The 12,665-nt window shown below is 46.2% G+C and overlaps 3 non-coding genes across 3 annotated transcripts; 2 read left to right on the forward strand and 1 right to left on the reverse strand.

Annotated features, from left to right (window-relative positions):
* Nucleotides 1-891: 891 nt before the first annotated feature.
* Nucleotides 892-964, forward strand: trnaa-cgc (transfer RNA alanine (anticodon CGC)). The gene has a single exon. It is a non-coding gene; the product is annotated as a tRNA-Ala (tRNA).
* A 4,876-nt stretch (nt 965-5,840) lies between these two features.
* trnam-cau (transfer RNA methionine (anticodon CAU)) lies at nt 5,841-5,913 on the forward strand. The gene has a single exon. It is a non-coding gene; the product is annotated as a tRNA-Met (tRNA).
* A 4,011-nt stretch (nt 5,914-9,924) lies between these two features.
* On the reverse strand, nt 9,925-10,007 carry trnal-uaa (transfer RNA leucine (anticodon UAA)). The gene has a single exon. It is a non-coding gene; the product is annotated as a tRNA-Leu (tRNA).
* Between the last annotated feature and the right edge of the window lie 2,658 nt (nt 10,008-12,665).

Consider the following 12,665-nt stretch of genomic DNA (forward strand, 5'->3'; position numbering starts at 1 on the left):
GTGCTCTGTCGAAAGGACTTCTTAACACTTTTTAAACCTCAACACCGAAGCTGAAATAATCGTTTCCGAGCGTGTTAGTAGCGTCTGTGGAGGAGCAGTAGCTGTACCACAGCTGGGAAAACGTTCTGAAGATAATCGAAATGAAAGCCAAATCCTGAAATATCAGCCCCGAGAGGAAACGTCTCCTGACAGGAAACAGAGCTCCCACTCCTCGTTAGTATAGGGGTGAGTATCCCCGCCTGTCACGCGGGAGACTCTTTTGAGACGTTCATCCGAAGACAAACAATTCCGTTAATTTCTGCGATTTCCACCACTAAAGAGAAGTGGAAGCAATTCTGATTGATTCATAGGTCGTCTTTTCATCATGATGTGTATTTCTGTGAAGATGAAACTCACTGGCCCGTACAGGGATCGAACCCACGACCTTGGCGTTATTAGCATCACGCTCTAACCAACTGAGCTAACCGGCCCAGAGAGAGCCACCAGTCGCATTGCTTGATCGGAGTGCTTGAAGTCCGAGCAGTGAAGATCTTTTCACAACCATTCTTGTAAACCAGCAGACAGCCCGCCAGCTAAAACACCTCGCTATAACCTCACATTGAGCGAGGCGTGATGACGATACGCGCTCTGCTGTGCTACTATAGTCGTTTCATAAAAGCAGAAAATACGAGGAGAGCTGGTTGTATGTTCTTGTAATCATGGAATAAGACGGGGCTTGTCCGCGATTAGAGACCGGGGCCTCTCGCAACTAAAAAGCAAACCTAGACCAACGAGCCAGAGAGATCGTGAGTGTTGTGATTTCAAGTGTGTTTTTCACGTGTGCGCGATCGCACAGAAGACTCGAGAGGAATTTAGTGTTCACTGGAGGGAGCTGATCACCAGAACAGCGAGGGGGGATTAGCTCAAATGGTAGAGCGCTCGCTTCGCATGCGAGAGGTAGCGGGATCGATGCCCGCATCCTCCAGCTTCTGCGCTTTATGTACTGAAGAGGACAGACTTCTGTCTCACTGAAAATGTTATGTGGTCTTTGCGTTGACCGCTGTGACATCTCACCGCCACATTTTGAATTTATAGAACTGTAACTTAACCATTCCACGGGAAAGCTGTTAAAACAGGAGAACGTCTGCGATGTATTTCATAGATTATTTATTTTCTAACACACAGGTGTCAATCTTAATTAAATCCACGTCAGAATGTGTCCCTTTCAACCCATTATTATATAATCCAGTTAGTGCCGAGCACACAGCGGGTGAGGGTACAGAACAGCACAGCAGAGCTTCAACAGGACTCACAGGAGGGAAGGGCTGTCCGGTATCGCCGGCTGTTCGCTACATTACCAGATGATATGTTTCAAGCCCAAATCACACTCGTATATGAGAAAATATATATATACACAGTATACATCATATACATATGCATACATATACTATATATATACACAGTATACATCATACGAATATGTATATACTGTACATGACTGCGAGCAATATAAAACGTGGGTGCCACGTAATAAAGAGCAAGCTGCTGAAATCGTTTATGAATTTTTGATTCAAGATTTTTTATTTGCCATATACAACAAGTGTATTGGAATGCTTACTCGTTTAGCTGTAGCCAGTAACAGTAGAGAAAAAAAATAGGCACAAAAGACAAACAGACATGGACAATAAATGAGACAATAGACGTTTTAATACAGCCAAGACAGGACACAGTGCAGACAGTGCAGTACCTTACAGTGCAGGTGCGAATATGAGCTGTTTAAGATGCGGGCTGCTTGGGGGAAGAAACTGTTTTTGAATCTATTCAAAATCCATTTACCAGAACCAAGGGGTGAAAACAGATCGTGGCCCAGGTGAAATGGGTCCCAAAGCATAGTTTGAGCCCGGATGTGCCAGCGGTCAAGATATATCTGGTCGATGGAGGGTAGCTTGGTCCCAGTGATTTTCTGGTCAGACCTCACAACCCTCTGTATGGCTGTTCTGTCCTGTCCTGTGGCTCCACCATACCACACCGCAACACCACCAGGCAGGACACTCTCAATCGGATTACGGTAACAATTGGTGAGTGTTGTCTTGCTCATCCCCCACTTCCTTAACTGTCTCAGGAAGTGAAGGCGCTGGTGGGCTTTAGTGAGGATGGCAGCAGTGCTCTCTGGACCCAGTTGCAGATGGAGTTGTTGAGGTCCAGACCCCTGAGCTTGACCACCAGCCTGCCTGGCACAGTTGTGTTGAAGGCTGAGCTGAAGTCAATAAATAACATCCTGGCACAGGTGCTCCTCTTGTCCAGGTGGTGTGAAGGGCCAGAGAGACAGCATCATCCACTGACCTATTATTCCTATAAGCAAACTGCAGGGGGTCCAGGGAGTCTGGGACAATACTGTTGATGTGTCCCCTCACCAGTTTCTCCATGCACTTCATGACTACTGAGGTGAGTGCCTTTACCACCGGGTGGTAGGCATTCTGACATGACACCTTGGTTGCCTCAGGCAGGGGCACGATAGTAGTTCTCTTGAAGCACAGTGGGACAGTAGACAGGGATAGTGACGTCTTAGATATTACAGTGAAGACAGGGGCCAGCTGTGCTCTGCCTGCCTTTTAAACACAGGAGGGGAGGCCATCAGGCCGACAACCTTGCGTGGCTCCACCTTTCCGAAAGCTCTCCATACCTCCTGTTCAGACAGCTGCAGCACAAACTCCCCAGGCTCACTGGGCGTTCTGGGTGGAGGGTCCATGTTGTGAGCATCAAACCTGGCATACAAGTTGTTTAGTTGGTCAGGCAGTGAATCATCAGCTGGTGTTTTAACACCCATTAGTCCTTTATAATAAGTGATAGCCCTCAGGCCATCCCAGAGGTGCGTTGTGTTAATGCCCCCACATTGTGATTCAATCCTGTCTCTGTACTCCCTTATCGCATGTCTGAGGGCCCTCTCCAGGTCACACCTGGCTTTCCTGTACAGCCCAGGTTCTCCAAAGTTGAAGGCCACAGACCGCTCCTTCAGCTTGGCTTTGATTATATTCTTGAACCATGGTTTTTGACTTAATTCTTTTATTTGGGACACAAATATCAACACAGTATTTGATGCACTGTGTAACTGTATTATTATGATTATCACAAGATAGAGTCACTTAAATGAACTGAAATTGTTCATTAATACCATGAGATATTTTGAAACATTAAATATATTTAACAACTAATTTCTTACTTTCATTTCTCCTACACGCACTATTGTTACGAACAGAAACTAAGAAACGAAGAGGAAACACCAGATACTGAGCTCTGGCTCGTCCATTCCTGTGCTCTCTTGTCTTTGGCGACCTCTGGTGGCCACAGCGGTCAGTCCGCCACGTCGCCCGTGAACAGGCAGCGCACGTGTTACAGCCTGGAAGACGCTCAGAGGGAAACCGGTTTCATTTCTGTCTCCTTTCTAATCCGCTCCGGGATGGAATGATGAAACTGGGAGAGACTTTTCCCCCCGTCACCCACGACACGATCCACAAACAGACTGCTTAGATATAACTCACAATTGCTTTTTACTCCTTTTCTGAACGTTGTTTGCCTGATGTATGTTTCAAAGTTTTGTGGTCATCAGTTTAATGTGCTTTGTTGACTTCGCGTGGTGTTCTGGTCTCTTTACCGGTGAGTTATGAAGATGAGATCTTCCCTTTTCTTCAGCCCGGCGTTTTAATCTTTTGGGGGAACATGGTCTGAGTTACGACAGTCACACGGAAATAATGTTCATATATAATAAACTTTAATAAACGAGCACATGGGTCTAACCCACTTTGCATAACACATAACAAGTGTGTTACCGTCAAAGAAGCAGACCTTAATTTAAGATCGAATAATTTAAGATCGCCACTCAGAACGCGCGTCAGTTCTCACCACACAGAGCCGGTAGCGCAGCGCTGATTCACTGAGCAAAGACCATCGCTAGGTGGCGCTCGTGGAGCGTTAGATGTTGTTGAAACGATTGTTTTCCTTGAATCAGTTTTCCTACTGTTTATCATCTTTAAATTCACTTAATATGGAATATTAAGATAAAATGTTGTACCTATAAGGAATTGTTTGCAGCTGAAAATAATATGATATTTGCAATATTATCATATCGTGTATAACTGGCTGTGGCAGCTAAAAATGAGGAAAATACACAGCAGTGTTCCACCTCCTTCATGAACCTTTTTTGCTTATCAAACCCAGCGCATCTGCGACAGATGTGAATGCCGGAGTCTCGCTGTATTTCTAACACCAGTGTGATACTCAAGGAACGTAGTGTGGTCGTGGTGGCTCATGGGACCGGCTGGGTGGGCAAGTCGAAGTAAAAGCTGAAATATGAGCCCTGAGAAGAAATATCTCCTGACAGTGAACAGAGTTCCCGTTCAGCAGTACAGATCATCTGAGTGAAAGATAAGTGTATTTCTTCTGTTATACAGGACATTGTGACACAGAGGAATTGTTTATTTTTCAGGATAAACGTTTAAACAAAAGTTTCTTGAAAAATAAACTCGGCTAAAAACGTATTTTTTTAGAAACACCCAAATCTGTCCGTGCTACTGCTCTTACTCCTCCTCACACACTAGTGTCCCCTATCGAGTCAGTTATTTCACTTTGTTTAAGAGGTTTTTACCCTGGTGCAGTGATCGTCCAGGTTACTGAGGGTTTCAGCGCACCGAGAATCTCGGCTCACAGATGATCTACTGATTAAAATTGTCTGCTGATTAAAAACTTTATACAATTTCCTGCTGATTCAATTCTATGGCTTCCAAGAGACACTGGCCTTCTCAAACAGGGGCTTGTGGTTTGGGCTCTGGTTTTTCCTCTCCTCCTTTATTCCAGTTTTTATAGTATTGTTGTTGAAATGTTGCAGTTTTTTTTAGGTACCAAGCTCTTCAGCAAAGGGCAGATCTCCTGGTTGCGAAAAATTAAAAATAAATTCAATTTTTTAGACTTTACCTATATGATGACTCATAATAACCAACACGTTTGCAGCAAATCTGAATACCGGAGTCTCGCTGTATTTCTAACACGTGTGATACTCGAGGACCGTAGTGGGGTCGCAGTGGCTCATGCGACTGGCTGGGAGCAGTGTCAGCAGTCAGGATGGCCGAGCGGTCTAAGGTGCTGCGTTCAGGTTGCAGTCTCCCCTGGAGGCGTGGGTTCGAATCCCGCTTCTGACAGTATGTTTTTTCTGATGATTTGATAAGAGTGCAGATGAAAAGAGCACAATAACGTAATATGTTTCTACGAGAAAAAATATTTTGATAGGTGACGGGCGGCCCGTTTGGAAGAGCAGACAGATTAGGGGGAAAAGGAAAATCATGTAGGTTTTCTGAGGAAAATGATGCACCTCCCCGTCGGGGAATCGAATACCGGTCTCCCGCGTGATAGGCGGGGATACTCACCACTATACTAACAAGGAGCTCGTGTATGGTGTCGAGCGGGAGCTGTGTTTCCTGTCAGGAGACGTTTCCTCTTACGGCTAAAGCTTTCTCCCCAAAGACGGCTCGCTTCTCTTATGGAGAATAATGTAGGAACTGTGCTCTGCTGCCCTCTAGTGGAACTGACAGTGATTGCGGTCTTAAACAGCCTGGACAGTACCCGCCTCTCCAGTCCCCCCGCAGAACACAAAAGAGCAAAAGTCCAAGTTCAAGATTTTTTCTTTGCCGTATACAACAAGTGTAGTGGAATGCTTACTTGTTCAGCTGTTCCCAGTAACAGTTTGTTCCGGAATGGCTGTGATCCTAAGTGACAGATTGGGATTTATTGTTACAGCGGATGGTGTGGCTCTGACAGTTTAATGTTAAACCACATCAAGTGAGTTCATACTTGAGCTCCGGTGTCATCCAGCCTCGTTAGCACAGTAGGTAGCGCGTCAGTCTCATAATCTGAAGGTCGTGAGTTCAATCCTCACACGGGGCAGTGCTTTTTTTTTGCTCATCCGACACAGGCGGTTCCTGCTCGCTCATGCACGCGTGGTCTTGCCTTCCTCGTGGAATGCGTGACCTTTCCAAGGGAGAAAAGCACAGCCGCATCGCTTGATCGGAGTCTCCGGGCTCTTTTTGTCCTTGTGCGTTTAACACAGAAGCACGTCTGACACAAGACCGTCAAAGGAAGCAGACCTTAATTTAAGATCGAATATCAGAGTAGGTGTCCGAACTGTAGATTTTATAATTTCCCTGCGAGGAAGGTCTGCGCTGTTATTGTGATTCCTGTCAGAAGCGCGTATGGACACGTGTAACTTCTCTCCAGTGCGATGACAGTTTCTAATGCAGGGAGAGAGATCTTATATACATTTCCTTTCCCCACTAGTCTGACTACTATTCCAAAGGGGTAGTCAACTCATCAATTTAATCAAATGGGGAATGAAGCGGGGAGTGAAAAATGACTTTTTTTAAATGACCCGACCTGCACTTAGCCCCTTGGGAAGGTAAATTCCTCACGACAGCACGGGGACTCATCGGACCTGCTTATCCGGGTGACTGTGGGGTTCAGGCGACCCAGAGCAAGGACCCCAACACTGGGACTGGACACCGGTTCATCTCGGGTCACAGTAAGCTTACTACTGAATAAAACCTGTAATTTAAAATACGTAATGTTGTAGACATTATGAGTATTTACGGCCTGAATTAGACGCTGGCCCGTCTCAGGTCTGTGGAAAAGTTCCACAGACTGATTTGCTCAGGGTCAGAGCAGAAGCTGTGTTGCTTTAGGCCGGTTAGCTGAGTTGGTTAGATTGTGGTACTAATAACACCAAGGTCACGGGTTCTATCACTGTACAGGCCAGTAAATACTTGAATTGCCTTTTTTAGACTTCACCCATCAGACGGCTCATAAGAACCAAACTTATCTGCGACAGATCTGGCAGGAGAGAGGGGAAGGGTGGGCTCGTTGGTCTAGTCTAAATGATCGGCGCGAGTCTCATTGCAGTGGTCAGTCTCTGGTCTCTGTGCACGAAGAACACGTGTGAAATTTGAGACGAAGCTTATCGCAGTGCTTGTTGGTCTGGGGAATGATTTTTGCTTTGGGTGCGAGAGGTCCTGGGTTCAAATCCCGGACGCACCTGTCCTTTTTTCTATTATTATAGGAAGTCATATCCAGCCCTCCTCGGTAGCACAGCAGAGCCAGTGTCATGAGGTTATAGATAGGTGCTGTAGCTGTCGGGGTGATTGCTGCTTTACAAGTTCCGGTGGTGGAGACACCTTCACCACTCAGAGTTAATTATTTTAACAATGTGTGAGTGAACACGAGCATCATAGCGAGGGATCAAACCGTGTTTTTCTTGTATTCGGCGTGGAAGTGAAGAACACGCGTGTGAGTGAACGTCTCACGCCCCATCTGTGAAGAGCCCAAAACAAGCGAGTCCAGCGGCTGCGGGTTTGAAGGTAAATGTGTCTCGTATTCTAAAGGCTTCTGCTTCCACTGATGAATGAGAGAGCTTCGTGAGGAGATCCTTCAGTCGATCAGGCGAACACGTCGCTATTTCGGTTTCGTGTAGAGGCTACAGTTGTGTCCTTAGTGCGCTAAATGTAAGTGCATCTGTAGCGCTTCATTTCAGAGTGTTTTTTCTTTAGCGCAACGTTCCAAGCGCCCACACAACTTATTCTCTGAACCCCCCAATTGCTCCACAAACCACCAGTGCACGGTCCCATCACACTCAAGAACACAACAAATATCTTCAGTGAAGACCCGGAAGTGCCAGAACACATTGAAGACTTGCACTGTATTTAAATACGAATTTCCTTCATTTCAGCTCTCTTCAGTCCCCGGGATAGCAGTGCGACTGGCGAACACAGTTGGCCATGTCCCTCGGACCACACCTCCACCATCTACCTCCTTATGATTTCTTATTTATTTATTGATCATCTCCAGTCATTGTTTACACGTCTGCATCGTTTACATTCGAACTGTTTTCTTGTTTACTTGTACACTGTCTACTGTCTGTTTGTATATTGTCTTGATGCACAGTCTGCACTCGTTTTTACACCTGTTTCAACAATCGAGAGACTTTCTGTCAGTTAGAATTCCACTGGACCAGTACATGTACCGGTTACATACAGCGATAAAGTTCCAGTTCCAGTAACTGAACTTTCACTATCGCACACTCAAGGCTTGACATTCAATAGCTGGAATACAGCTGCCAGTAAAGACAGACGTGAAACTGGATTATTAATAAATGACATAGTTGAATAAACGTGTATTGATAAACTCCATTATCAATCACGGAGGTGTTAATGGTGTTAATGGTAATCTAGACACACGGTGTTGTCACGCTCGTAAACCCCTCCTCTTATGGAAGCTCCAGCCCTTCCTTGTTTTATACTCATCTCCCTCACCTGCCTCTGGTTCCAGCCCCCTGTGCTATAAAAGCTAGGCGTTCCTGCCTATCGGGGCTCAGCTTTGGAAGATGGACTCCCAGAAGCCCGCCTACCCGCGAGTCCGGAGCGACTCGACGGCACAGGCTTCATCACGGCATCCGGACCTAATGAGTCCGGGATTAGGGAGCATCTGGTCCCGTTACCCCCTTTTATTCCCCCGACCCTCCCCCGGATCCCGCTCCGGCTTTTAACTCTGTTTGTCTGTCAGGATGGATTACCCAGTCTTGGACTATTGCTACACTCACGGATTTGCCTCGGACTCCCTCGGACTGTTTGCCTCTGCCACACCTACCCTGAACACCAGCGCACCGTGGACATGCCCCCTGTTTTCCTTCCAGCCCCCTGCATGCCCTTTTCCCCGTTTTCCTCACTCCTCCCCGGATCGTGTTGTCTGCATAGGGTCCTGAAAGAACTCTTCATGACAGGTGGGGCCCCTGGCTTGAACACGACGTTCTGGAAACCTCTGGTCCAAGACCAGTGGTGCTGGTGGGCCAGTAGGTGGCGACGAGTTCCAGTCCAATGCCTTAGTATAGCGACTGGGGCTGCTGTACAAGGTGCCGTCCTTCAGAAGACAGGACCTGCCTACTCGGTCATTACACATCCCAGGACACTACGGGTGGGTTTGGGTTTCTCACTCCTGCTGTGCAGGAGGGGCTGCTGCAGCAGAATGACTGTAGTCTGTCACCCAGGTGGGAACTGCGCACTGGACCCCTTCTCTCTCGAGGACGCAGGCTGCAGGAGGCTCTGGGATACATGCATTCAGATGCACAAGGTGGGATCAGAAGTCTATGTGATGGAAGAGCTCTGAGGAAAACTAGCTGTTGGTAGACCAGCAGGGGGTGCTCTTCCCCTGGACCAGAAGGTCCAATCCAATGCCCTAATGTTTGGCTCTGTGCCACCAGAGGAGCCAACATGCAGTTGACTGGCTGTGCGTTATGGATCCCACCTGTCAGAAACACTCCTTGACGGGCTTTGAGCCGAGCGTTTTCAGAGCCCTGGAGTACAATCGGTCCTTTGACCTGCTGACCAGATGTAGGGCAGGAAACAGACTAGGAAAAGGTGTTTTGCATCACATTGCTGTCATTGTCAGAAAGAGGCGACAGAGCTCTAGGTGAGGTAACCCCTATGACAGACTGCTCAGTTGTTCAGAATGCATTGTTCTCACTGCTCCAGCTACGGTGCTCAAGGGAACATTTCCACAGGTCCCTCCTCCTGGCGGCTGTCAGGGTGTATAACGCTGCCCTAGGCTAGGACTGTTAGCCCTTCACCTGCTCATCTATGGACAGCGTGTTGGACACTCAATCTGTATATACTTTGTACATATTTTATTGTTTTTACAGTGACTATGAGCATATTTTGCACACACGTATCTTATTCTGATGTCTGTTTTTGCTGGTCTTGGGCTGGACTGCTGAAACACCTCAATTTCCCTTCAGGATCAATAGTCTTTACTGTCTATTTCTTGAGTTTGTCTTAACTTTACCCTTTTGGTGATAAGGAGAGGTGAACAAGAAGAACACCTCATGTCCTCTGTCTCCCTTTGGTAAGAACATGCTACCAGGAGTGGGGATCGAACCCACGCAGACTCTTGTCCATTGGATCTTAAGTCCAACGCCTTAACCACTCGGCCATCCTGGTCCTGCAGAGTGACTCTTCCATACAGTTCTAATATAGAAATTCTCACTACAGGGTCACTTTGGTCTTCAAGATGGGCTCTAGTATTAAAGAGCAAAAGGCTCTTATTGTGTGAATCTGACTTAATTCAAATCTACCACTTGTCCATTGGATCCTAATTCCAACAATTGAACCAGTCAGCCATGGACCAACGAGCCATGCAAAGCCTTTTGTCTCAAATTAAACAGGTGTTCTTCGTGCACAGAGACCGGAGGCAGACCAGTGCAGTGAGACTCGCGCTAATCGCTTAGGCTCGACCAACAAGACCTTCTCCCCTCTCTCCTGCCAGTGAGCTCGCGGGGGGGAGTCATTCACTCGTGCCAGGTGGCTCCTGTTCGCTCACACACGTGTTCTTGCCAGAACACTTAATATGTTTCTACGAGAAAAATATTTTGATAGGTGACGGGCGGCCCGTTTGAAAGAGCAGACAGATTAGTGGGAAAAGGAAAATCATGTAGATCAGTGGTTCTCAAACTTTTTGGACCAAGTACCACCCCTAATCCAACCAAAGCATCCAAGTACCACCTACAAGTCATCATCTCATAGGAACCCCAGAAATTCTCAATGACCAACATGAGCGCGCGTGCACACACACTCACATGTACATATAATAAATATTATAATAATAAACTTTATTTTATATAGCACCTTTAAAGGTGGCTTCTCAAAGTGTTTTACAGAAAAAAAAACATTAACAACAACTAATAAAAAAGCACCATTTCAGTGAGAGAGGTGAGCCTGTTTAGTTGAGCAAAGCAGATGTGAATTAATTTTTCGAGCCTTGATACAATTCACAACAGAGTCTAACAGATTTTAAATTGTCAGGCATTTTCTTGATGGCAAAGCTCTCGCGGTGAATGTTGCAATGCGTATATTAATTTCTGGAGCAACCTCTCTAATTCGTGCAACTACACCGCTGTGTTGGCTGGTCATTGCTCTAGCACCATCTGTACAAACTCAGACGCATTTTATCCAGTCGAGGCCGTTCTCTTCGATAAATTCATTCAGAAGCTGAAATATGTGCTCTCCAGTAGTTCCTGTCGGTAGCGGTTTACAGAACAGAAAGTCTTCATGAGACATGCCCTCAAACCCGTATCTAACGTAAACGAGCAAATTGGCCAAATCGACTACAGACTAATCTAATTGCAGTGAAAAACATCTGCTCATCTTAACGCGCTCTATCAGTGTACATTTGATATAATCCTTCATTTCAATAATTCTATGAATGACTGTGTCTTTCAGGGGGAGGGGGGCAGCAGGTCGAGCTGTTTAGCAGCTTTTTCTCTACACATAATACGTGTCAGCTCTTTTGCCAACGGTAAATAAGGTACTTCAAAAATAGTGTAGCTTACCTGCTTTAGCAATACGCAAGCTTGCATTTTTCCGCGTTTCCGTTTTTATTTGCGTATTTATCTAAAGTTTTTATTTCATGCGCATGGGAGCGAAACACAGAGACGCTCTGTGTATTTTTCTCAAATTAGAACAGTTCTTAAATATTTTTCTGTTATCACGCTTTCGTGTGCTCACAAGATTACCTGCGTTCGTAGCACGTATTTCTATGCATTCCTGTGTTTACAACGTTGGCATTGTTCCAAAATCATGCACATTCTCCTTTCTCCCTATTTGCTGGAGATACAGTAGCTTTTTTTAAATACAATTGGTCACTTGCATCCGTAGCACGCATTCCTATAGAGTGGTATAGAATTACAGAGTATCTCTTGTGTCCACTGAAGTATAAGCGCGCACTGTATCGTAGTACGTAGGCTGCGTATTCGACACGTATTAAAATACAAAATATGAAAACCCGTCCCGATTTTTCAGTGCACACGACACAGTTCCAGGGACATTTGGCGTACCACTTGGCGGCACTCCACGTACCACTGCCGGTACGCGTACCACAGTTTGAGAACCACTGATGTAGATTTTCTGAGAAAAATGTTGTACTTCCCCATCAGGGAATCAAACCCCCGTCTCCCGCGTGACAGGTGGGGATACTCACCACTATACTAACGAGGAGCTTGTGTATGGCATTGAGCGGGAGCTGTGTTTCCTGTCAGGAGACGTTTCTTCTTACGGCTAAAGCTTTCTCCCCAAAGACGGCTCGCTTCTCTTATGGAGAATAATGTAGGAACTGTGCTCTGCTGTCAGGGAGACACGAGATGCGTTTATGTAGAGGTTGTGATACTTTTCACAAGTCGTGAAAGTCGTGTTTAGTGTACCATTTCATCTGATAGAGAATCCCTCTGTGTCACTCCTGACACAGCTTTCCTCATGTTGCCGTGTCAGAGCACATCTGATCGACTGGTCTTCTCTCTTGCAGGGTGACGGGACTCTTCCTCAGAGAGACGCTCCCACCTGCGTCTGTTCTTCATCAAGAGCAGAAACAACAGAAACAGACTACAAACTGCAATGAACTACTTTCTGTTTTCCCAAACCGATTACTGTAACCCTCCACTCGCTGGGGTATCTAAATCCACAGTGAACAAACTCCAGTATGTCCAAAACTCAGCAGCCAGAATCCTGACCAGGTCTAGTGCAAGTGATCACATTACTCCTGTCCTGGAGTCCCTACACTGGCTTCCTGTCCAATTCTGTGTGGACTTTAAAATCCTCATGCTCGCC

This window comes from Lepisosteus oculatus, chromosome 4, assembly GCF_040954835.1.
Source record: "Lepisosteus oculatus isolate fLepOcu1 chromosome 4, fLepOcu1.hap2, whole genome shotgun sequence".
Taxonomy (NCBI): Eukaryota; Metazoa; Chordata; class Actinopteri; order Semionotiformes; family Lepisosteidae; genus Lepisosteus; species Lepisosteus oculatus.